This window comes from Hippopotamus amphibius, chromosome 5 (assembly GCF_030028045.1).
Source record: "Hippopotamus amphibius kiboko isolate mHipAmp2 chromosome 5, mHipAmp2.hap2, whole genome shotgun sequence".
Lineage (NCBI taxonomy): Eukaryota > Metazoa > Chordata > Mammalia > Artiodactyla > Hippopotamidae > Hippopotamus > Hippopotamus amphibius.
This window is the reverse complement of record NC_080190.1, coordinates 116,946,977-116,970,364: the sequence shown is the minus strand read 5'-3', so window position 1 is coordinate 116,970,364 and position 23,388 is coordinate 116,946,977. Positions and strand designations below refer to the sequence as shown.

General features: G+C 41.3%; 1 protein-coding gene across 1 annotated transcript in view; it reads left to right on the top strand.

Moving 5' to 3' along the window:
- Window positions 1–23,388, top strand: part of PREX2 (phosphatidylinositol-3,4,5-trisphosphate dependent Rac exchange factor 2) — a 281,055-nt gene that overhangs the window by 373 nt on the left and 257,294 nt on the right. The window lies entirely within an intron of this gene.

Below are 23,388 nucleotides of genomic sequence, written 5' to 3'. Positions count from 1 at the left end.
CCTCACGCTTCTCTGCCCCTTCCCTGGTCTGCTCGAGTGCGTTCTGTATTTTTTTTTTTTTCTTTCTTTCTTTCTCTTCCTCTCCTGGGGATTTTGTTTGAGGCTCTGGCTGGGTGGTTAAAGTCTGTCTGCTACGTTCAGGTACATATAGTTAATAAAAAAACCCCTTGATTCTTCTGGAGCTTGAGTTCGTTATTCAGATCACATGGCAGTGAAGTCCCTTTAGTTATAATAATCTTTGAAGCACTGGATTCCGGTGGGCATACGGAGAGCATCGGGGTTATGACCTCCAGCAGCTGTTGGATATTAAAGCCACATGTAGTGCTCACCCCATCCTAGTCCTACTATCTGCTCCCCCCACCCCCACCCCGGGTTTAATCTGCTGTTTAAATCCCCCACCCCCGTGGGTTCATCTCCTTCTCCTGGCTCCCGCGTTCACACTGTGCCCAGGAAAGCGGGGTAATAGAACTCCCATCCAACAACTTTCAAGATTTCGTAGAACTGGCAGGAACTTTGTTTCAGGGTTTCAGCTTGCATCCCTGGAAGTCTGCTTTGAAGATGTTTCATTCATTTTAGGGCCAGGAGGGGCAAAACTGAGTGAAAGAAACTCCGTCACTCAAAAGCTGAATTTTTTTCTATTCGCTGATGCAAAGACAGAATTTGAGGGTTGGCTGCTCTCCACCCAGATGCGCGGGAGAGCATCACTCAGACTGAGGACCTTTAGCTTTTGCTAAAATCTCCCTCAGATCTTCTAACCTCCTCTTTTCACCACCCTATTCCATACCCCCTTGGTCTGAAGGGAAATGTCTCAAAGGCCAAACTTCCTGCTCAGTTTTCTGAAAGAGGTAAACTCTCTGCTGATAATCATGATAGAGGAATTCTCTTCTTGGCTCTGGCAAGAATCTCAAGGGGTGTGAGATGCACAGATTGGCTTCTGGTTGACTTCTCACATTAAAATCAATATACTTGAGGCCCCGGGGCACATTCTTTGGAAATGTGTGGATATTTGAGAATATACTGCTAATTGGTGATAAATAGAATTGTTGTACACTTCTGTGCAGCAGTGTCCAAAAAAAGCATGTTTTTAAGGAGATGTGACTTTTCATAGCTTCAAATTTGGCTTTCATGAAACTTTGTTGGTGACCAAGTCCTTTGGCTTTTGAAGAATCCAAGTAACTTTTTCAGCTGCATTAGTTACTCCTCTCTGGAGGTATAGGAAAAAAGTACTGAGCAAAAAAGTCTTAACTTACAGAAATAGACGGCTAACCTACCTTAAAAACCAATTTGTTGATCTTTATTTAAAATATCAGTTTTTCCTCTAATCTTAACACCTGATTATTAAAGTTGATAATGTAATTCTATATAGAATTAGGTAAGAAATTAAGGGAGGTATAAAATACATTGCATTTTACTCTTTATAAGAAGATCATTTTGTGGTTTCATTCTTATCTCATTCAGAAATTGTTGTCTCTTACACTTTTCCTTTTCTTTATTAGCTATTTTTTATGTACATGTTCACACACACACACACACACACACACACACACTAATTGGCCTGAAAGTCTTCCCAAACAAAAGTTTCCCCTGACTTCCTTTTTGTTTTATAAATATTCAAACTCTAAGATCTACTTATAAAACATTATTAGTTTTTCTTTTTTGGGTATTATTTATAGCCACATTTAATTCTCACCTATTTTATGTGGTTACCTTCAGTTGATGTAGTCAATCTAGTTTAATTTTATCCTGAACTGATGTGTACCAAGAGCTTTAAAAATATTCAAACCCTTTGGCCTGGTAATTCCTTTTCTAGGAATCTATCCTAAGGGAATTGTCAGAAATGCAGACAAACAAAAGAAGTTGTTTTTTAAAAAAACAGTTGTAGTATTAAATAAGTGCAGTGGTAAATCTGTTGCAAAAATTTGATAATAAATTTCTAAGTCAAATTTAAATATTTGTTAGATTAGTCATTGTTTTTAGTTTCTGTCAATGTTTCAAGTCATCAGCATGGGTGAAGGTAACTTATCTTTATTACAAAGAGATGAAAAACATATTTTTAGTTTTACTGAGAACATATTTTTACTTGCAGACCAGTAAAGAAGCAGACACATTCTTTTGATTAAATGATCATGTGGCCTGAGGGGAAAACTCCTTGTTTTTAAATAAGATGCTTCTTTCTCTTCTCATTTCCAACCTTTGGCCTTTTCAGGAGAGAGCACCTCCCCCGGCCCCCCCCCCCCCCCCCCATAGTTCATGAGTGTTGCCTTTTTCCTCCATCCATATATTGATACATCCGTACATCTGTGTGATCTGTCTGGTTGCCACCCAGGCACACACTTCTTGATTGAGCAAGGTTCTGACCTTGAAGCTTGCTGCTGATATTTAGAGTGGCTCACTTTTCCCATGGGGTGCCAGGCTTTCTCAGGCCTCTTCTTCTGCTCCTCCCTAGCTCTTAGCAACCTGCTGGATTCCTACTGGGCTTTCAAGGCTCTTCATCTCCTTTAGGAAAACTTTCATGATCCCGTCCTTCCCTCCTGCCCCAGCTAGAGTGCTCACTGCTTGGTACCCACTCTTCCCTGCAGTCACTTCTTCCATGGTGCCAAAGCAAGCTTAGGCAGGTATTTGTCTACCTTTGTGTCATTCTTCTAGAATGTAAGCTTCTTGAGGACAAGGCCACATTTTACTCGCCTGTGTTTCCCTGGACTTTTGTGCAGTGCCTGTGACACTGTAAATACTCAATAAATGCTTACTGAACAAATGAATGGAGGAATCAGCGAATTTATCCATCTTCTAAACCTCCCACCCCATTTTAAGGACAGTTCCTCAGTCATCTTTAAATTTCTGATTTTGTTTTTTTTCCAATTTGGTCTGTATAGATAGTGGAAGTTACTTAAGTTTCACTCAGGCACATATTATGTTACATATTATGTAACAAGAAGCTTTAAACATGTAGTACCCGCGTTTAAAAGAGAAATGTGATCTAAATCAGGCATCAAGGTATTAAAGACATTGTAACACACTATTATTTCAATTCATTGTAGTCTAAAGTTTCATTTGGGACCATGGATAGACTACATTATCTGGATTCATTAGTTTTAGGTTGTAGATAAAATGGTAGTGAGTGATGGAATTTGTTTGAATTTATGTTCTTGTTTTGCTTGAGAAATGAAATTCTGTGCTTCATTAGGAATGCTCTAAAACAGTTTTTTCTGAAAAAATGTTTTTATGGACCTAATATCCAGTATTTGATGTCCAGAGTTTGGACAGTAGTAGGTGGTAACCAGTTTTCTGGAGAAAGGACAGACCGGGGCCGATTTCAAGGGTGCGTCTTACATCGTCGCTCAGCGCTGCCCGCTCTGAAGGACCTCAGGCTTAGTTTGATGCTCTGCCGTCATTGTCTTGAAATTCTTGCTAATTTTATCTTTGAACTCGTACTTTGCAAGTGAAGTCCAGTGGGACAGTGGGGTGTGAGCAGAGCAGATACACAAAAGAAAAAGAAACTCGCTTTATATCTCAGTACCTTTAATAGAACTTTTTTCCTTGCCTTTTGAATAAAAGGCCTCATGTTTGAATTTTGCACCAGGCCTAGAAAATTGTGTAGACACGCTTCATTGTGGCGGGTGGCATTGAGGCAGGGTGATGGTCTAATTTTCATTTAAACTGGGACACTTCTGTGGGTGAAAGGGCGTGCTATTAATAATTACACAGGGAAACAGATGTAAACTGGGATTGTTCCTGGCAAATCAGAAAGCATGGTTATTTCCCATTGTAGGGGCATTAGGACAAAAACTTCGAGCTATGTGTCTTGTCATAAACAGAAGATTTAGAAATTTGTTACCTGTCCAGACTTTGGCCTCAATACCCCAGAATCTGAGTCCTGTCTCTAATTGCTGTGCAGAGCCACAGATGTTGGTCATGCTGAGTGTCTGATTTTTGTCTCTGTTATATTCTCCTCTGCCCTTTTCCTGTGTCTCTGAGTGTCTACTTCCTCTCTGTGTGTTTCGCTTCGGTCAGTTCAGCCCTTCCCATGGTATTTGGCTTTAAGACGGTGACCATAGGTTGCATTCTAGGTAAGGACAGCCGGAGTTAGTCCGGTGCTTTACAGCAAGTACTGAGCAACTGCATATTTCTTATCTGATTTGGCTTCATGTATGTGTATCTCTTAGCTCTTTCAAATGGTGCTCCTGAGAGCTCCAGGGGTCTGGGGTTTGGCTTCAGGGGCCCTGGCAGGGGGTCAGGGGAACCGAATTGTGTGGCTTCAGGCTCTTCACCTTGGCATCTCCTGGCATAGCCCCACCTCCTTTTGATTTGTGTTTTTGCTACAGCAGTGAGAAAAACCCCTCATCTGGATGGTAAACTCCGAGAGAGTAGAGGTGGTGCATTTTCTTCCTCTGCACACTTTTCTTGGCCTCATCACAGTGATTTGTAACTAGCAGGTGCTCAAGAAAGCAAATAGGCAAATAAAGCAAAAGCAAAGAAAACGGTTTGAATGAATCTGAAAACAACTTCTTTCAGTCGTGACCTAACATTTCTAGGCAAAGATAAATTGATTGAACACATTGTGCTCATGTTTATGTTGTGGGTTGAACTGTATCCCCCTCAAAGTCATACACTGCAGCATAAATGAACCCTTAGTATCCAATAGTCACAATGCCGTGTGGGAGGTAAAATGATAGGGTCATGAGCAAAGTGGCAGGGAGGCATTGCAGGATTCGCTCAGCCTGGGGTCGAGGGAAGCTGGGGAAGAGGTGATAATAGAGCAGGCTGCTGAAGGATGAGGAGGGATGTGTGAGACTCGGAAGAGAATTATCCGTCCTGAAAGAGTAAGCACATTGAGGGCGACCATGGTGCAACAGGAGACAACACCTGACCTGACATACTCCGGGTGCTGAGACAGTCTTCATTAATGGGGATAAACAGGTCTGTATGCTTTTTGGCTGTTGGTAGGAGATGGGGTATGTTCAGGCCAATTTGAGAAGGGTTCCATTCTTAAGAATTCTGACTTCAACTAAGGGCAATGGGAAATCAATTGTGAGGGGACACTTGCTCTCTTGTTAATAATGAACAAGTCTGAGACCTCCAAGGTTGGCACTGGGAAGGGGTCTCTCTTGGGAGGAAGTTGCCAGGCCAAGATTCCCTGAATCTGTGTCTTTGAATTTGGCCTTGGGATTCCTTCTCTTCGTTCTCTATTTCCACCACCTCACTGGCCCTCAGCATACACTGCTTCTTCAGCAATCCACGCAAGCATGAAGAGAAGACCTTTTCTTGCTCCTCTTAATCTAGGACAGGTTATAAACCTCGAGAAGCTGTTACTATTTACTAAGGGAGAGCACAGACCAGTAATCCTGGAAATGACACAAAACATAAACACGTCTAGCTTGTGTAACACAGATATTTTGCTCCTACCAAAGTGATCTTGCTCTCAGGGTCTACAGACCCTGTCCTATGTTTATCCTAAGCCCTAAGACAGATCCTATTTGATCCCCCTAACTGGGCACCACTCCTGGGCTGACTTGACTGGGTTCTTTTTTTTTTCTAGTCATTGGCCTGCATGTGTATTCATGAGAATGGCGGCAGGAAGCAGCCCTTAAGATGTCTTGACTTTTGTAGTAAACATACCATGAATTAAATGGGGCTCTTGCATAATTCTGATTTTTGGAGTGTTAATCATGTGGCCAGAACTGCCTCTGTGTAGAGGGATGTGTCTTTAGTCTTAGAGTTTCATCTGTGTAATTATACCGTATTATAATTTGATGACGTTGATGTGAGTAGTCTTTATTGAGATTAGTTTTGTTTCTTAGCAAGAGAATTCTGCCAACAGGGTTGAGGAACAAAGATTGAAGTCTGTTTACCCATTAGGAGTTTCTGCCATTTCACTGGTCCAGGTGAGAACTGTGGAATGTCTGATCTAAGGTGGAAGTGATGGTGAAGATAAGAAACTAAACCCAAACAAAACTCAAACAAAATCAAACCAAACCGCAGAGGGCCAGACATCCAACAACCACGAGGCATTTCTTGGGTAGAAACTTTAGTATTTGTATTCACTCAGAAGTGGAGGTTTAGGTAGAATGGAGAACATTAAGGTGGTTTGTGGTGTGATGATAGGACGGGGAGTGTCATGAACTCAGAAATGGAATGCAAGGGGCAGAAGAGCGTGCGGAGGAGGCAAGTAGTGAATTTGGTTGTCAGCTTGCTGAGCTGCAAATTCTGCTATGATTTTTGAAGATAATAATGTGGAACTTAGGCAAGAATTTAGAGATCTACCAAGTATCCATAACTAATCATATATGTTGAAGCCATTAGGTAGATGAGATGGCACAAGGGGAGCAATTCAAGGAAGAGAACATACTAACCAAGAGTAGGATGTAGGGAGCTGATATTTAAAGATTAGGGGAAGAGGAGAGTGCACTGGTGACTTGAACTGAGCTGTCAAAGGTTGAAACGAAGAACCAGGAGAGGGTGATCTCTTGAAAGCCAAGGAAGGATCTAGTTCCCAGAAGAAAGGTTTCTTTCAACTCTCAGAGCTTTACAGAAGTAGGTAGTCTGAAGACTTGAAGAGGCCCCTGGATTAGGCGATGGGAACGTCATTGGGATTTTGGCTTCAGGAGCATGGTGAGCAGAAGCCTAAGGATGAGCTGGAAGACATGACCTGAGTGGAAGCCGAGGAGATGAAGACGGATGGAAAAGCTGTTCAAGGAGGCTGGTGGTGAATGCAAAGGGAGAGATAGGTTAGAAACATAAAGGGATGACTTTTGTCTGGGAATGTTTGCAGGAGATGAGTATAGCTAAGGGGAAGGAGACAATAAAATGGGAACAAAGCAGCTACAGCAGAGCAGGGCGGCAGTCAGATGGTCTTCTGGTAAATGTAGAGCCCCGATGGCATTGAGGGGCAGGGAGGGCACTTGGCAAATTCTCCCAGCCATCCTGCCATGGAACATACCCACAGCAGAACATCATGACAGAGTCTAAGAACGAGCAAGCTGTCTCTTGTATATTTTTAAAATTCCACCTCTTCTTTAGTCCAGAGCTTTCAGAACTGCTGGTGGCCTTTGCATCTCCCTGTGACAGCTTGCCAGCAGCTCTGCCTCCCGCACTGGGACGGTGGGGTGATGTGCACGGTCCAGAGCATGGGTTTAGGGGGCCTGATGACCTGGGTTCAAGTCTTGGCACTGAAATTTACAAACACTGTAACTTTGGGCAGCTTACAAAGTCTCTGGGTGCCTCCTTGCATATCTGGAAAACACATTTGATAGGGCTGGCCTAAAGCTTAAGTCAGCTTATGTTGCTGAAGTGTGAAATGTGACTTTTTAAAATTGCAACAAATTTAGAAGTCAGAAGAGGTCATTTATTATTACATCTATTATGGCTAGATTCACATCTTGGAAATAACGACAATTGTTTTTTAAAATCATGATACAAATTGTATAAAGTTTATGCATTACATTTAATGCACATAGCAATCATTGCCTACACTTTTACAAAGGAAACACTGGTTTATCTGACAACATTTTGGTCTGATTACATTTTTTCTCAGTACTTGTCTTTTTATTGTTCTTTTACTGCTTACGTGGCATTATATTGTAATACCAAATAAAATTGTTATGCTCGAGTTTTGAGTACAGTTGATTTGATCTAAAAATAGTTGTTCTTGTTTTTGTTAATTCTTTAAAAATCTTATTTGTAATATTTACTTTTCATAATAGTTGCATTTTTATTATTCGCACTTTATTAGCAAATATTTCTTTGCTTGAAGGGGAGTTGGGTCAATTTTCCAATGGTTTTGAGTATAATCATTCAAGTCCTGACACATCTGATAAAAATTTTTTTTTCCTAATTTTTTCCCCATTCTCATGAGCTATTATGGTATTTGATCCATGAGTTCAGTGATTATGATTTTAAGAAAATTGATACATTAAGTTGAGGTTCAGATTTTGAAATGCTTCTAGTTGGTATAGGTGATTTTAGACTTTGAATCCTTGAATAAATTTTTTTTTTAAATTCTAGCCTTGCCATATAGCTAAGAATAGTGTACTAAAAAGGACCTATTTCATTGGAGAATATCTCAGGCAAGGACATTATGTTCTGTCGTAAATGCTAAATGCATATTTTCCATGAAAAGGCAAGCCCTTCATTTGAAAAGGTTAAATGGTATAGTACTTAAGAAATGACTCCAGCTGGTTAAATTTAGAATACTGATATGAAACTATTTTCTAGGTTTATAGCAAAAATCTAGCAATATAGAATATGAATGGGTAAGCATTTTTATTCAATTTAAAAGCTTTGTTTCTCTGAGAAAGTCAAATAAGGGTTGATATCTATGTTTGACTTTGCTTTGCCACTTTTGTGATTTAAATTATCTATTTAAGTTGTCTTCTTGCCAGGAGGAGAGGCTTTAGAGATGGTGACACATTTTCAGTGGTTGTGCAAGAAACATTGATGTTTTCCTTTGATGCCTTGTAATGTCTCAACTTGGCCTTGGTTTCTTGCTCCTTTGGATTCTAGCTTTTTCTTATTTAAGACTATTAACCCAAAGAAGAAATCTTAGGATTCCAAAAGTGACATCTCCCATTCCAAAGTTTTATTTTTGTCAGTAGCACTAGGGGAAGAACTATGGAAAGACATTATTTCACTTAAATGTTAGTCCCACACCCACACATTCCAAGATTTAATAACCCCTTATTTTCCCAGAGGTGAAATTATGAGAGTAAAGGGGACTTCCATTTTCTACACTGTATATCTATGTCATGTTTGACTTTGTATAACTTTAATACATATAGAAATATATTTTTATTTATATATTTTATGTTTCACACATTTTCTGGAATATTCTAGACACACCTTTCTCTCAATTTTTCTTGTCCCTTTTAATAATGAGATCTCTGGCAGAGACTGCTAATTGCCTCCAATATCCAATATTCTTTTCTTCTGTAGTAATAAAGTTTTAGCACTGTACATGATTGTCCAGCTTAAGACTACATTTCCCAGCCTCCCTTGCAGTTAAGTGTGGGCATGTGTGTAGGTTCTGGACAGAGAGACGTGAGCAGAAGCAGCATGTATAACTTCTAAGGTGTTCTCTTATAACAGAAGAGTATGCACTGTCCCCCTTCTTCCTGGCTGGTCTGAGGTATGAGGGTGTGATGGCAGGTGATGGGGCAGCCATTTTGAACCATGAAATAGAAGTCACACGTTGAGGATGGCAGAGGAACAAAAAAGAAAGAGTCTGTTTCTTTATTAAAGCAATCTAACCTGTAGCCTATCAAAAATGGGCCTATAAGATAAGTCAGTATTTATTTAACTCTGTCTTAAAGTCATCTTTTTTGAGACTTCACATTTTGCTTCCAAATTCTTATTGATTTATGCAATTGTTAACAAATTGGCAAACTTTATTTTTTTGCCTTCGTCTTGTCACATGGAGTAATCTTAATATTTAAAATTTATTTTTACTTTTTCTTTAATGAATCTTCTCTAGCTTATCAGTGATTTCCCTGGATTATGCTAAAACCACACTTTCTTCTATTGCTACTGGTATACTTCAGTTTTTTCTTTAGAAAAAGAACAGTTTTTTTTTTTTTGGAAAATTGTGCTTATAATTCTTTTTCCAGAAGACCAGAATTTTTGTGTTTATTATGTATATTTATGAGGATGTTTGTTCAGCTGCTTTCTCTGAGGCCAAACAACAGTAGTTTAAACAACACAGAAGGATTGTTTGTGGATATGTAAGCGGTAGGTAATCAACATGCCTTTTTTGCATCCTCTCTTGGCGCTCTGGTTATTTAATGTTTCAGTACTGTTGCTCAACAGTGTCCAGGGGAGTGAGCAGCTCAGAGACCTCCGGTCCTTTCTACATGATTGCGCCAGCATCCCCTAGGTCAGACTAAATCAGAGTCTGTAGGACAGACTGCCAGTATTTTATATAGTTTCTCCAGTTGGTTCCAGTGCGCAGAGAAGGTTGGGGAACCAATGCACTAGGGTGTTGTTTTTGTCTGTATGGTTGAAGTTGGCTTATCAGGACCCCTTTCACGTTTCAGCCCCAGAGGGACGGTGGGTGGGAGACAGATTCCACACATCACTTTAATTCTCATCCCCTTGGCCAGAATGTGGCAAGGCTGAATCAGCAGCGAGGGAGACTGGGAGTATCTAGTTGGGCAGTCAAGTGTACAGCTGAGATGTGGGGAGTTTTATCCTAAAATTAAGAAGTGGAGAATTAGTATTGAGAGGCAAAGAGTAGTCTCTGCCACCTTTTCGGAACCAGTGATACTTTAGGCTCATTCCTCAGAAAAATCGTTTATGTTAATTCTTGGGTTCCTTTACTGTAAGAACCTGTTGTACTAAAATACCATTTGGATTGTTTTCCCCTAAAGTGTTATATTTTTGCCCACATGGAAGTCCATTTCATATTTTACTTATCTATCTCTTCACGTATGTTTGTCAGTGTTCCCTAAAGTCCCCCCATGCCCTGCAATTGGCTTTGACTACAGGAAGAGTTTGGGAAATTTGGAAATTTTGTATAATTTAAAAAATTTTCTGACATCTCTCCTCTCCCCCACCCCCCAAAAAAAGTCCCAGGATAATCTGGAAATCATCATTTATTCTGCATTTGTTTCGTGTCAGGCACTGCATATTTCTGTATAACACAACTCCCTTCAAGGCTTGTATCTTTGTAACTCACACGTGAGGACACCCTGGTGAGCTTGTAAGTGGGAGAGTGGGGATTCTGAGTAGATCCATTGTGTTGCTGGCGATTCACTGGCCTGGGGTTTCTAGGTGACGGGAGCAGTGTGATTAATCAGGACTAGGAAAACCAAGGCAGATGTTGGTACCAGGACACAGAACTTGTTGACTCCGGAAGTACACAGAGGCTTAAAGACAGGAAGGAACTGTAGTTCATTTCAGGCAAATAGTCAAGAGCAAGCAATAGAAACTCACAGTCAATCCAAGACAGGGGACGGAGCCCGGCAAGCCAGAGATTAATCAGAAGTCAGGAGTTTCCCTCACAGAAATGAGGAAATGCAATGAACCTTTAGAAAATAGACACCTCTAGTTCTCTGGTTGGTCATGTACATCATTACTGAGACTAGTTTCAGTTTAATTCCTTTGGGTCAGTTTGGATCCCTATGGGCTTATTTACTTAGTACTTCAGAGCAGGTTTGAAGCTGTTACATATAAATAGTGTTAAATATAGCTCATGTTTATTCTGTATATGATTAAATCATAAAATATTTGAAGGAAGTGTTAATTTTACACAGACACACCCCTTCTAGTCTCCAAAATGTATATATTGCTTGGCATTCAATGGATATTTTATAGATCACGTTGGTAGTAAGAGTTAATGTAATTTAAATACAAATGAAGTGAATCTGTAGTTAAAATGATCATTATTCCTGGAAGCTTTTGTTTGCCAAGCCCACTTCTTTTGATGGGATGGATGAGGAAGGGTAACTGGTATTCAGGTAGTTATGGAATGAAGTTTGATAAATGGGCCCTGTTATTTAGATTGGGGCATTTTCCTTAGTTCCTACCAAAGACAGTTAGTACAACCGTATAATTGTATAATCTTAGAGTCCAAAAGGGAATCATTCTGTGGATGGATTAGTATAATTTTCAATTGAAATATGAGAAGTTGACCTGTCTCCTGTATATTTTTCATTGAGCTCATAATCCTCACATATGAATTGTACCTTTTCTGTACGGTGAAATTTTTTGAGAGTGGCAAATATTCTTTGGGATTTACTTTCTTTTTTTTTTTTTCATTTGTTTGTACTTAAGGTTGACCTAGTTATAAGGAACGTGATCAGTTGGACTGTCAGAAAATTTGAGAGTTTAGTTGCTACTTGAATAGATTCTTAATTTTAAACATACATGTTTCTATAGTTGAAGATTTGGGTTAGATTCAACTTTTGTGGCATAGGAAAATATAAGCAAGTGTTATTAGAGATCCCGATAGTCAGCCAGGATATTTGAATAAGTTTTTTAAAAAGGAGAAATCTGCTAACTAGATTTAAAGAAAAAAAAATATAGCTTTATTATACTGTATTATACATCCTCCCTACAAATTATTTTCCAGCCTGCCAGAATTCAAAGTTCCAATTCCTCTATATTATAGACTTTTCTTTAGTATTTAATGTCTGTTAAGTGAAATTTGCAATAACTTTTCATGAAGACAGAACTAAAAAATCTATTAAAAGTTACCACAAAAACAGTATGGCGGTTTTTCAAAAAACTGAAAATGGAACTACTACATGACCGAGAAACGCCACTCATGGGTGTATATCTGAACAAAGCCAAAAACACTGATTTGAAAAGATACATGTACCCCAGTGTTCATAGCAGCATTATTTACAGTTGCCAAGATATGGAAACAAACTAAGCGTCCATCAACAGATGAATGGGTAAAGAAGATTGGTGTATACATACACTGGAATACTACTCAGCCATAAAAAAAATTAAATTTTGCCATTTGCAGCAACATGGATGGACTTGGAGGGCATTATGCCAAGTGAAATAAGTGAGACAGATAAAGGCAAATACTGTATGATATGACTTATATGTGGAATCTAAAAATACAACAAATTGTATATAACGAAAAAGAACCAGACCCACAGATATAAAGAACAAATTAGTGATTACCTGTGGGGAAAGGGCAGGGGAGGGGGTTTATGGGGGTAGGAGAGTAAGAGGTACAAGCCATTAGGTATAATATAAGCTACAAGGATGTGTTGTACAACATGGGGGAATATAGCCGGGATTTTATAATAACTGTAAATGGAGTAAAGCTTTAAAAACTGTGAATCACTGTGTTGTACACCTGTAATTTACATAATGTTGTATAGCACCATATGTCAGTTAAAAAATGACATTCAGAATATTCTAAAAAAACCCCAACAACAGAGGATGGAATCAGAGTGATTTTTTCATTTGTTTCCAAAACACCAACTCTTTTAATTTGTGAAAAAAAATGTATTTTCAGCATAGTATAGTTTATGTGTCAGGTCAATTAAAATAATACCTCTAATGGGTTAGGATTTAGCCTCTCTAATAATTGTTTTAAAAAACATGGAGTCTAGATAGTTTGATTCTTAATGTTCCAGGGCCTATTTATTGAGCACCTACTGTGTGGCAATCACTGTTCTAGGCTCAGGGGATATATCATTGACAAGAACTTAAAATTCCTGATTTCATGGGGCTCCCACTCTGTCCAGGAGATGCAAGAGAAATGAGTAAAATGTATAATATATTATTAGCTACTCTAAATGACAAAGACAGTGAATGAATCAGATGGGGAATAAAAATCTGTGTGTTTTGATATTTTATATAGGATGAAAATGCAGGAATCCACTCCTTTCTGTCATATTTCTTTCTGTAAGTCTCTAAAAATATTTCAAAATAACTTTTATTTTTTACTGTTAACCTTAATAGGCAATATCCAAAAGCAAAGTGTTAATCAGGTCACTTGTTTGACTCCTCAGTATAATTATAATTTAGTGGTGAAATTCAACCCAGTTATACATGGCTAGTAAAGTTAACAGAACAGATTAGTGAAAGCATGGTGACTCGAAGACTTAAGGCTTTAACTCGGTAATTCTTTAGCTGTCGCTGTTCAGTACCCTAATTTTAATATCGTAAGTATTTATTTTGAGGGAGGTGCAAACTTGCATTCTGCTCCCCCACTCAGTGATGCATCCATACCACGGAGCAGCTGATTTTGGCGAGTGTTTGCCAGTAGCGTTTCAGGTCCTGGCAGCTTGGCGTCTGGTGGGACCTACAGCCAAGGTTAGAATTCAGCGTCAGTGGGAGCCCAGTGCTGCGTGCAGGGCTCCACTGGCCGAGAAGCTTCTGCTGAAAAGGAAGTGTCCTTCGGAGGCCTGGACAGGGGACCGGGGGGCTGGAGATCTTGAATGCACAGCAGGATCTGAAGTCAGTTTTCCTAATCCTTACCTTAGGTGACCTTGGATGAGTTAAAAGCTAAGGTAGGAAGTCCTTTCCATGCATTTTACTGATTTAAGGTCTTTTCCTGAGAGGGACCAGGAAGGTAAGGAGTGCACCTGGCAAGCCCCCACCCTGCCTTGTTCCCATGATGCTGTCTCCCTGGTGGCCTTCTAGAAGCAACTCCCGGGAGGAGTGTGGACAGCTGGATGCAGCCCCTTACTGGCCTATGAAGTGTCATCGGGAACCACTGCCAGAGGCTGGGGGAGGGGGAGGTCACTTCAGGGCTGTGGAAAATATTCCCTCTTTCCTCAGCATCCTGGGACCTTGCTGTCAAGAGAGTCTGGGAGCTCAGATTCTGCTCCTGAATTTTTCTTCACGGTTCATTCTAGAAATGGCATTTTTGAAGCAGCCTTTTGTGGGGCTTCATTCTTTAGTCCACCGAATTCCGTAGCTCGAAGGAAGGGAAATGGATTTATGACTATCGCCATTACCAACTTCAGAATGGAAATTGGTGAATAATTATACGCGACTTTAAAAGAAGCATAACTGGAGGGAAGGGATGGAGCTGGCTGGATTTTTTTGATAAGTTTGTGTGCTTTCCTCTTCCGTTTCTCTTAGGAGACCATTCTATGGCCAATGCATCATAAAAGTTAAAAGGAAGTGCAAACACAATGACCGCAGAAAATGGAAACCTTTTCCATTCACTTCTTTGTGCCATTGGTGACTTGTCTGCCTGATTGTTTCAAAGTAAGGAAAAACTTGGGGGTTCTTATCTCTCCTTTGTCAGTGGCCCTGGTTTTGAGAGTGTGGTGTGATGCTGACAAAACTGGGGCTTGATCAGCCTTAACGGTAACAGCCACTGTAGCAAACTAACCACAAGAGTGAGTACAAAAGTCTATGCCAGTGACAGGGCAAGAATAAAGATGCAGATGTAGAGAGTGGACTTGAGGACACGGGGTTGGGGGTGGGGGGCGAAGGGGAAGCCGGGACGAAGTGGGAGAATAGCATTGACATATATACACTACTGAATGTAACATAGATAGCTAGTGGGAAGCGTCTGCATAACACAGGGAGAGCAACTCAATGATGGGTGATGACTTAGGGGGCTGGGATAGGGAAGGTGGGAAGGAGTTTCAGGAGGGAGGCGATATGGGTATATATGTATAAATAACAGCTGATTCACTTTGTGGTACAGCAAAAACTGGCACAACAGTGTAAAGCAATTATGTTCCAGGAAAGAGCTTAAAAAAAAAAAAAAAGTCTCTGCAGCAGGCTTAAAAGCAAGTAGATTTGTCTAATGATGTAATGCAAGATACAGTGCATAGGAGGGAAATCAGATATAGAACATCAATCGCTTTAGCTCTGTAACAAAATGTTCAGCCCCATCAGTAGCTCTGACCTGGGGCCTTTGCGATCTTCTGCCCCTCCTTCTGCTCAGTGTCTCAGTCCTCGTCTAGGCCACGAGTCCCAGAGTCCCAGGAGGAGGCCCTACGTGCTTACAGTGCCCGTGGATCAAGAGCACAGTGAACGCTGTGGGGGTGATCACGGAGGAGCAAGGCTGGATTTAGAATTTGGTCTAAGATAACATCTGGATAAGCCAGGGGGTCATGAAAGGAACTGGGGTCAAGGGTTAACACAGCTGAGGTCTCTGGACTCTGTGGCACAGAGCCGAGAAGCAGCCTCCGGGGATCTCAGCCACCTCTTTAACACTTAAGCAATGTAGTTCCTGCCGCTTGACTCCTTCCCACGCTGTCTGGTCATCCCTTACCCCTTGCCTCGCAGGATCCTCTGGCCTGGACAGACTGACTTACACGGTAGCTTCCAGTATGGACTTTAGACTTATGACGACTTCTTTGGGGTAGGTGATCCTATAATAATAAAGACAAGGACCAATGTTTGTAACCCAAGGAGAAGTAGATTACAACCGCTTTTATTAAACTTATTTCCTTAGATGATTCAAATAATCATTTGAGCTAGTTGGTTTATAGTTCTTCCCTTGGTCCATGTTCCACCCAGGAAGTTTTATTAATGTTTTACGATTGTTGTGTAATTTAGAAGAATACTTACCAGCCACCAGAACCTTCCTCAATAAATCGAGTCTGCTCTAATCTAGAGACTGTGCGTTAGGAAGAGCTAGAAAACTTTCCTGACGGCTTGTTTGAAGGTTGCGGTTCATTTCGGTTAGGAGGGTCAGTTTGCTGCCACTGTGGAAACATTAGAAGGATCATCTTGCAGTTCACTTATGGTCCCAGGTGGGCACAGGTGGAATGGGCCGCTCCAGACAAAAGGGACAGAGTTAGAGAATCTCTTGCCCATCATCTGAGCCTGACCCTGTCTTAATGTCCTGTAATTCAAGTTTCTGCAGCTCGATTTTTTTCTGATTCGCAGCCCTTTAAATTCTTCTCCTTGATTGTTTATACTACTGTATAATTTGTTTAGAGATTTGGAATGTATGGAAAAATAATGAGAGAAATGAGTTTTCTCCGTTTTGGGAAACCGCAGAGCAAAGTGGTTTTGTTTATCAACTTGAAGGTGTATGTTTAAGGAACAGTTGTTGAGAGGGAGGCTAAGATCTGTTTCTTGAAATCCTAGTCTCTAAATTTCATGTAAAAACAGTGTAAGATTCAGATATAGTTTAGGCTTCAAACAGCCACCACACCCAAAACCAAAAATGAATTAAAAAACCCCAAACCTCAAATGAGAGCAATTCCTATTCATGGGAAGAAATACTGTAATGATCATCAGCCTTTCAACGACACGGGATTAATTATCCCGGTAAAAATCACAATACCCCTAATCTATTTTCATGCTCCTATGTCTCTGATGGAACTAATTTACAAATAAAGGCTGACATTTTACTTGGCAGTTCTCAGCCTCACCAGTCCCCTGCAGAGATTGGGTTGGGCTGCCAGTTTGGGAAAAATACACCAAAAATCCTTGGAGTTAAGAGTTCTCACACTGGTGGCTACAAACTCGTGTTTTTTTTGATCGAGAGGTAATCCTCCTTTGACTTCAGAGTGAGAAGTGTGAACTAAATCAAGAGAAAAATTAGTCTCCTCTTCTGAGATGGAGGTGCAATTTGTGCCGTACATAAGGCTGCTTACAGCCAGCTAGAGCCCTTGGGAGTTAGGACAGAGCAGGGCTGCAGGGCCCCCTTCCTCCACCTGCTGACACAGCAGGGCCTACATTATCTGAAGCTATTTAGCAATTATATTCTTACACTAATTTCCTTAATGCAAGCAGATTCTCTTTCATTTCTCATTCTAGTAACAGAGAGTAAAGGCCTGTGCTTTTGGGGTAGATTATACTTTTGATGGGAATTGTTGGGAAGGCTATCTCCTTCCCTGGTTTTGCTTTTGTAGAGCAGTGATTAAAATGGTCCCACTGAAGGGTTGGTGTAAGGGAGTAGTGAGCGATCAAGGTGGCTTGGGGTGAGATGGTGGATGGCCTTGTGTTCAAGAAGAAGTAGTTTAGAACTAATTTAGTAGATAGTGACGAGCTAGGGAAGGCTTTTGAGCCAGGGAGTCACAGAACTGAGCCTCGATTCAGAGTCCTCTGGCCGCTTGGCTTTTAGCAATGGACTGCAGGAACGGCTCTGCTGGGAACTGGAAGGTAGGACTGGAAGAGACCCACCCATCACGCCCATCAGATGCTGGAAAGACTAAACCACTGGGGAGTATGATGACGGCCTTACTTCTGACCAGCTTGATTAGAATCTCAGAGTAGGGGGAGAGAGAGTAGAGACTCAGTAATTAGTATGTTTAAAGACCTCCCTAGCTGATTCTGTTGTGTAGGGAAGGTTGGGAAATACAGGGAAAGGAATAAAATGGCATTAGCATACGTATCAATCAAGACTGAGATAAGTAGTGTTTTCCCAGTGCCCCTAAAAAGGTGATCAGTGTGGTTTAAGTTGTGGGCTTGCTTCCTTAGAAAGTGCCAGAGCTCTGAGATGACAAAGAGGAAAAGAGAATGAGTTGAGAATTGGGGGGCATTTGTAGAGTAAAGAGCATCACTAGAAAGGAAGACATGATTGAATTGGTCAAAATGATCAGAAAGGAGAAAAGTGACCACAGTCAAGGGCCAGAACAGGCTTTTTCTGCAGTTTAGGGATTTTCTGATTCTCCCCCTCAGCATGGATCTTGGCAAAAAATTAATCAATAGTCAGTCTAAGAGAGAAATGGAAAATTTGATTTGGACCAAACTGAGGATTATAACCTGGGAGACAGTCTCTCGGAGAGCTCTGAGAACCTCCAAAGAGGGAAGAGGGGAGGTCAGTATATACGTGATTTTGGCAAAGGGGGTACATGCCGTCGGATACACATCTTGGTAGAAAGTTGCTGCTCCTCACAAGGAACAGACATCTCAGTTAGTGATTTTAGTGCTTTTCTAAGCATAGGAAGATGCCAGAAGCCACGTGCATAAAACATTTCTCCTGAAAACATCCAAGTATCCGAGGGCCTGTTATGCCAGTTTTTCCGGAGTGCAGGTGCCTTTCAGCATGTGCTGTAGGTCACCAACTGCAGTGGCCGATGACTTCATTCTTGTAGAACTGGGTGGTGGGAACATTCTTTGTTTCACAGCCCCTTCCCTTTCAGTCTTAATTTTGACCAAGATTTGGGAGGCATTTCATGACCAGTTTGTCCCATGGCACTAGGAATGCTCATTCCCAGGTGAGGCAGGGATTTTGTTGACGAGCCACTCAGTGTGCTGTTTCCGGACTTGGCCATGACAATAGTAGCCACAGGCCTCTGGACACATGTCTTACTAGTCTGTTGAGGTCCAGAAAAAGGTTCCCTCTTGTTGCTTCTTCCCATATCTAGAGTTACAGTATCACAGTCTTAGAGGACGATATATTTAGTCAGTTGTTTCAAGTTACCTAATCGTCACTAATTTTATCTGCGGCTCAGTCACACGTTTGGTAATGCAAAAAACAATAATCTTGTAAAATCAGCAGAATATAAATAATACCACTAGGAACATGAACGAGCTCATGCGTCAGCTTTCAAGCTAAGAACTTCCGCTGTCTCACCAGGCCTTCTGACCCCGCCTGTTCTGCACCAATCACTGTCTTGAAGGGGCATGATTGATTGTTATTGCACACAAAGTTCCCCAAGGTTGTCTGCAGGTGCAGGGTGAGTGGTGGGTCACTGGGACCCCTTACAGGCTTAAGAAAGGAATGGTATCTTCTAAGGAGTTACATGGCTGGTGCCAGAAGGAGAAAAAAGGATTTTTATGGTTGAGTGGGTATTTCCGCCTTCGGGAGGTCTGGTTAAGGCGCAAAGCAGATGTACGGTGCACACCAGAGAGGAGGGAAGAAGCCCAAACAGGCAGAGAACAAATTTTGTATAATTTTTTCTTGTCTTGTCTTAAAATATGAATTTTTATCTCATCAATACTTTAGCTCTCCAGATACATAAAACTTTGAAAAGAGGCATACTTTAAAAAGAAACAGTTCTATGTAGTGGGAGAGTTAAATAGACGAGTTGGTACAATGAGACCTGACTTCTGGTCCTTCCATGCTTACTAGGAAAGGGGGAAAGTAACTGGTACGTGCCAAGCAACTCCCACATGATGGGGATTTATATCCATCATCATTAACCTGCACAAGGGTCCTATGATGTAGGGATGAACCTCCCAGGTGTTTTGTTTTGTTTTTTTTTAGATTTTATTTATTTTATTTTTTTTGATGTGGACCATTTTTTAAGAGTCTTTGCTAAATTTTTACAATATTACTTCTGTTTTTTATGTTTTGGTGTTTTGGCCCCGAGGCATGTGGGATCTCAGTTCCCTGACCAGGGATTGAACCCACGCCCCTTTCGTTGGACGGTGAAGTCCTAACCGCTGGACCACCAGGGAAGTCCCAACCTCCCAGTTTTATAAGAAATAAAAGGAGGCCCATAGAGGGTCACAGGCTTGGGAGCAAGCCTGTGCTGTTTCGTCTCCCCTGTGCTGTCTCAGCACAGGTGAGAAACAGTGGCCTTGAACTTTGAGTGCTTCGTAATAAAGGAGAGCACAAAGACTAATATTATTATTGTCACAATTCGTTATTGTAGAGATAACCCCAATGGTTGGCTTGTTCTACGTTACATGAAGGTACGTGATAAAGGACAAGATGTGCAGAAGAAAACAGAGTCCAATGACTGTAGCCCAAGAACAGAAAGAGACGTTAGGCTGAAGACACAAGTCAGTTCACATTACTCTCCTCACATTTTCTTTTGAACTAAGCCTACTGGCTTTTATTCTGCCAGTCCGCCCAAAATGCCTTTGTCTGAGTCTCGAGTGATATCTGTGGTGCTAAATCCAATGGTCAGTTTCTCAATCCTCATTTTACTTGACCCACTTCCCCTCATTGAGACACTTCCTTCCAGGATGTTACGCTCTCCTGACTTTCCTCCTGAGTCTCTCCTCCCCCCGTCTTGGTGTCCTTAGCTGGTTGCTCTTCTTCTCCATGACATGTAGCTGTTGGAGCTATGTGATATGTTTCCTGGGGCCCCAGGATCCATCGCTCTGACCTTGTCTCTTTTCTACCTGCATTTATTCCCTTGACAATCACCTGAACTTCAGCCTTGAATTCTTGCCTCTCCTCCTGGATGTCTCATAGGCATCTCACACTTAACCATGGGCTATACCAACCTCTTGGTCACCTACCCCCCCCACCCTGCCAAGCCTCATCCTCCTGCGTCCTTACACATGTCAGTAGACCACAACTTAATCTGTTTCTCATAGCCCACATCGAATGGGGTAAGTCCTTTTAGCTCTATCTTGAAAAAACATCCAGACTTTAACCACTTTTCACCACCTCTGTCCACTATACCTGACCAAGCTTCCTCCTTGGGTTCCCTGCAGCCCTGCAATCAGGGATTTATACAGTAGTTGGCGTGATTCTTTAAGAACATGTCAAGTCATTTTACTTCTTTGCTTTAAATCTAAACACTCCTCATATCCTTCAAAGTCAGAGTCCTTCTAGCGGCCTGGGAGACCCTGTGATCTGCTCTCTCCCCCTTTACCTCTCTGATCTCACTTCCTGCCGTTCTTTCCTGCACCTTCTGCTAGTTACAGCTGCCTTTTGGCTGATTCTCAAGCATGCCAGGTGTGCTCTGCCTCGGGCCTCTGAACTGTTCTTCCCTTTGCTCGGCATGTTCTCATCTCGGATACCAGCTCCTTCATCTCAGATACCAGCTCCTTCGCTTCCCGGAGGTCTCTGCTCAGATGTCACCTCTCAGCGAGGCCTTCCCTGACCACCGTATTCCAAGGTGCAACCCTTCCCTCTTCAGCCCAACACTCCCCATCCACCTTCCCTGCTGTAATTTCTCTGTAGCACTTGCTGACATGCTGCTGCCTTAGTTAGTTTGTTGGCTTGTGTTTGCTTCTCCTTTCACTAGAAAGTGAGCTCGTTAGGGAAGGGGAGGGATTCATGACCATCTGTTTACTGCTCTGCTCAACCCCCATAACAACACCTAGCACTTCGTGGGTGTTCATAAATGTTTGTTGAATGAATTGGTGTGGCTCATACTCAATATCATGTTAAGGTATAGAAATATTTTTTTAAAAAACTCTTTGTTGAGAAGAAATTTTAAAACATTCACCATATATTGGAAGGGTATTGAAGGTCTAGAAAAGGGCTACAAACTTGAGTTGGATTTGTAAATATTAAGAGTTTAACAAAGTAGGTAGTACCGGTAATACCAATAATAAAATGAATGATGAAAAGAGATGCACTGACAAAATTAACTTATAAAGCTAAGAAGTAACTAAACACTGAAGAAGTTAAAGAGGAATGAAATTAGCTAGAACTGCATTTATAAGGAGGTGTCATCCGGTGGTTATCCAATAATATTACTTTTAGATAGTAATGAAAAAGAGTTCTAGTGGAAATGATGTTGTTAAAGGTTTGATTTAACTTGGGTGAAAGCAGTCAGCTAGTAATTTTCCATGTGTCTGAGCAAAGCAATAGGACAGCAGTGATAGGTGGGAAGCATTCTTGTTGTGGGAAAGGAATATATGCTACTTTGGGAAGTAAGGATGTTGTAGAAATTAATATTTTCAGATCTTTAGAGGATTCCACAGGGGACTGACGTATTTTCCAGAGTTCTGTGTTGTGATGGGATACGGAGGGTTATTTTCCATGTGGCAATTTGTAAGCATAAGCATAAGCATATGTATGCTGAGGGAGATCTGAAAGGCAAGAAACTGATTTATGTGAAGCCACTGGTTTGATGTGACGGATGTCCTTAACGGTTTTGTTTTTCTCCGTCTCATCCCTTATGTCGAAAGGTAGAATTCAGGTTCACTGTTGTGAGAGGCTCAAATGCCTTTGCTTTTGGCTGTAATACTAATACTTTGATGTCCAGCTGCAGTCATTCTTGTAATAAAGTCCATTGGCGATCTCCGCAGAATTTAGGCTACTGCTGTCATATAAGAAGGGAAAAAAACGAGTCACTTTACTTTCTTTCTCTATAGGATTACTTTATGCCATCAGATTTGGCAGGTCGTTCATGCTGGAAAAGATGAGTGAAAGCCCATCTGAATCTCACTGTGGCTTGTGGCTGCTGTAGCAATTCCCTCCCAAGGCTGTCGAATTCCGTGACCCCACTGCTGTATTTGCTGTAGCATCTACTGCTTCCTTGCCCTCTTTGACCCCTCTCCCAGCCTGGCTTCCTGACCCCTCTCTTTAGAAGAAAGGTTCCTGAGGTTTTCCAGTGACCATCTTTTAACCGTCTCTCTTCATTCTGTTCCAGTTTTGATCTCCCTTTATTCCCTGTGGCATTTGACATTGCTCATCTGTGTTCCTTTTTTGAAATTCCCTCTTGTAGGGGCATCCCTTGGGTTTGTGATAAAACTCACTAATTAGCTCCTTTGCTTCTAACTCTCATTCTTGCTGCTCATTCCCATCTTTACACAACTTTATTATTATTTTTTTTGCTAAGCTTATCACCTCCTCGTGGCCTCTATAATTACCGTCACATAAATAAAATTAAAGTCACATGTATTGCTCCAGGTATGCCCTTGAGTGCCAAAGTCATGTCTTCTGCGTACAGGGCATCCCACCGTAAGCCTCACGTCCACCTCCAACTCAGCGTGTACAAAACTGGACTCATCATTTCCCTGTCTTTCACCCCATCTCCTTTCTGTAATTGGCATTCTCCAGTCTCCCCGGACGGAAGGCTTGTTGTCATCTTTGGTTGTTTGTCTTTCGTCCCATCTAACCAGTCTGAATGCCCATTGATTCCCCCTTATAAATGTCTTTAGACATTTCTAAATGTCCCCAGGCCTCTACTGCTTATTCTATGAGTTAGTCTCCCTTTCTCCAGGGAAGATATAACAATGAGATAGCAGCAGAGTGATAGCCACCCAAGGAACATGCCCAAATTAATCTTCCCAAAATAGTCTTTTCAACTTTTTCTTTCTTTTTTCATAGACCTCACCTCCTTGGTGCTAACACCTCCTGAATTCTCAACTTGACAT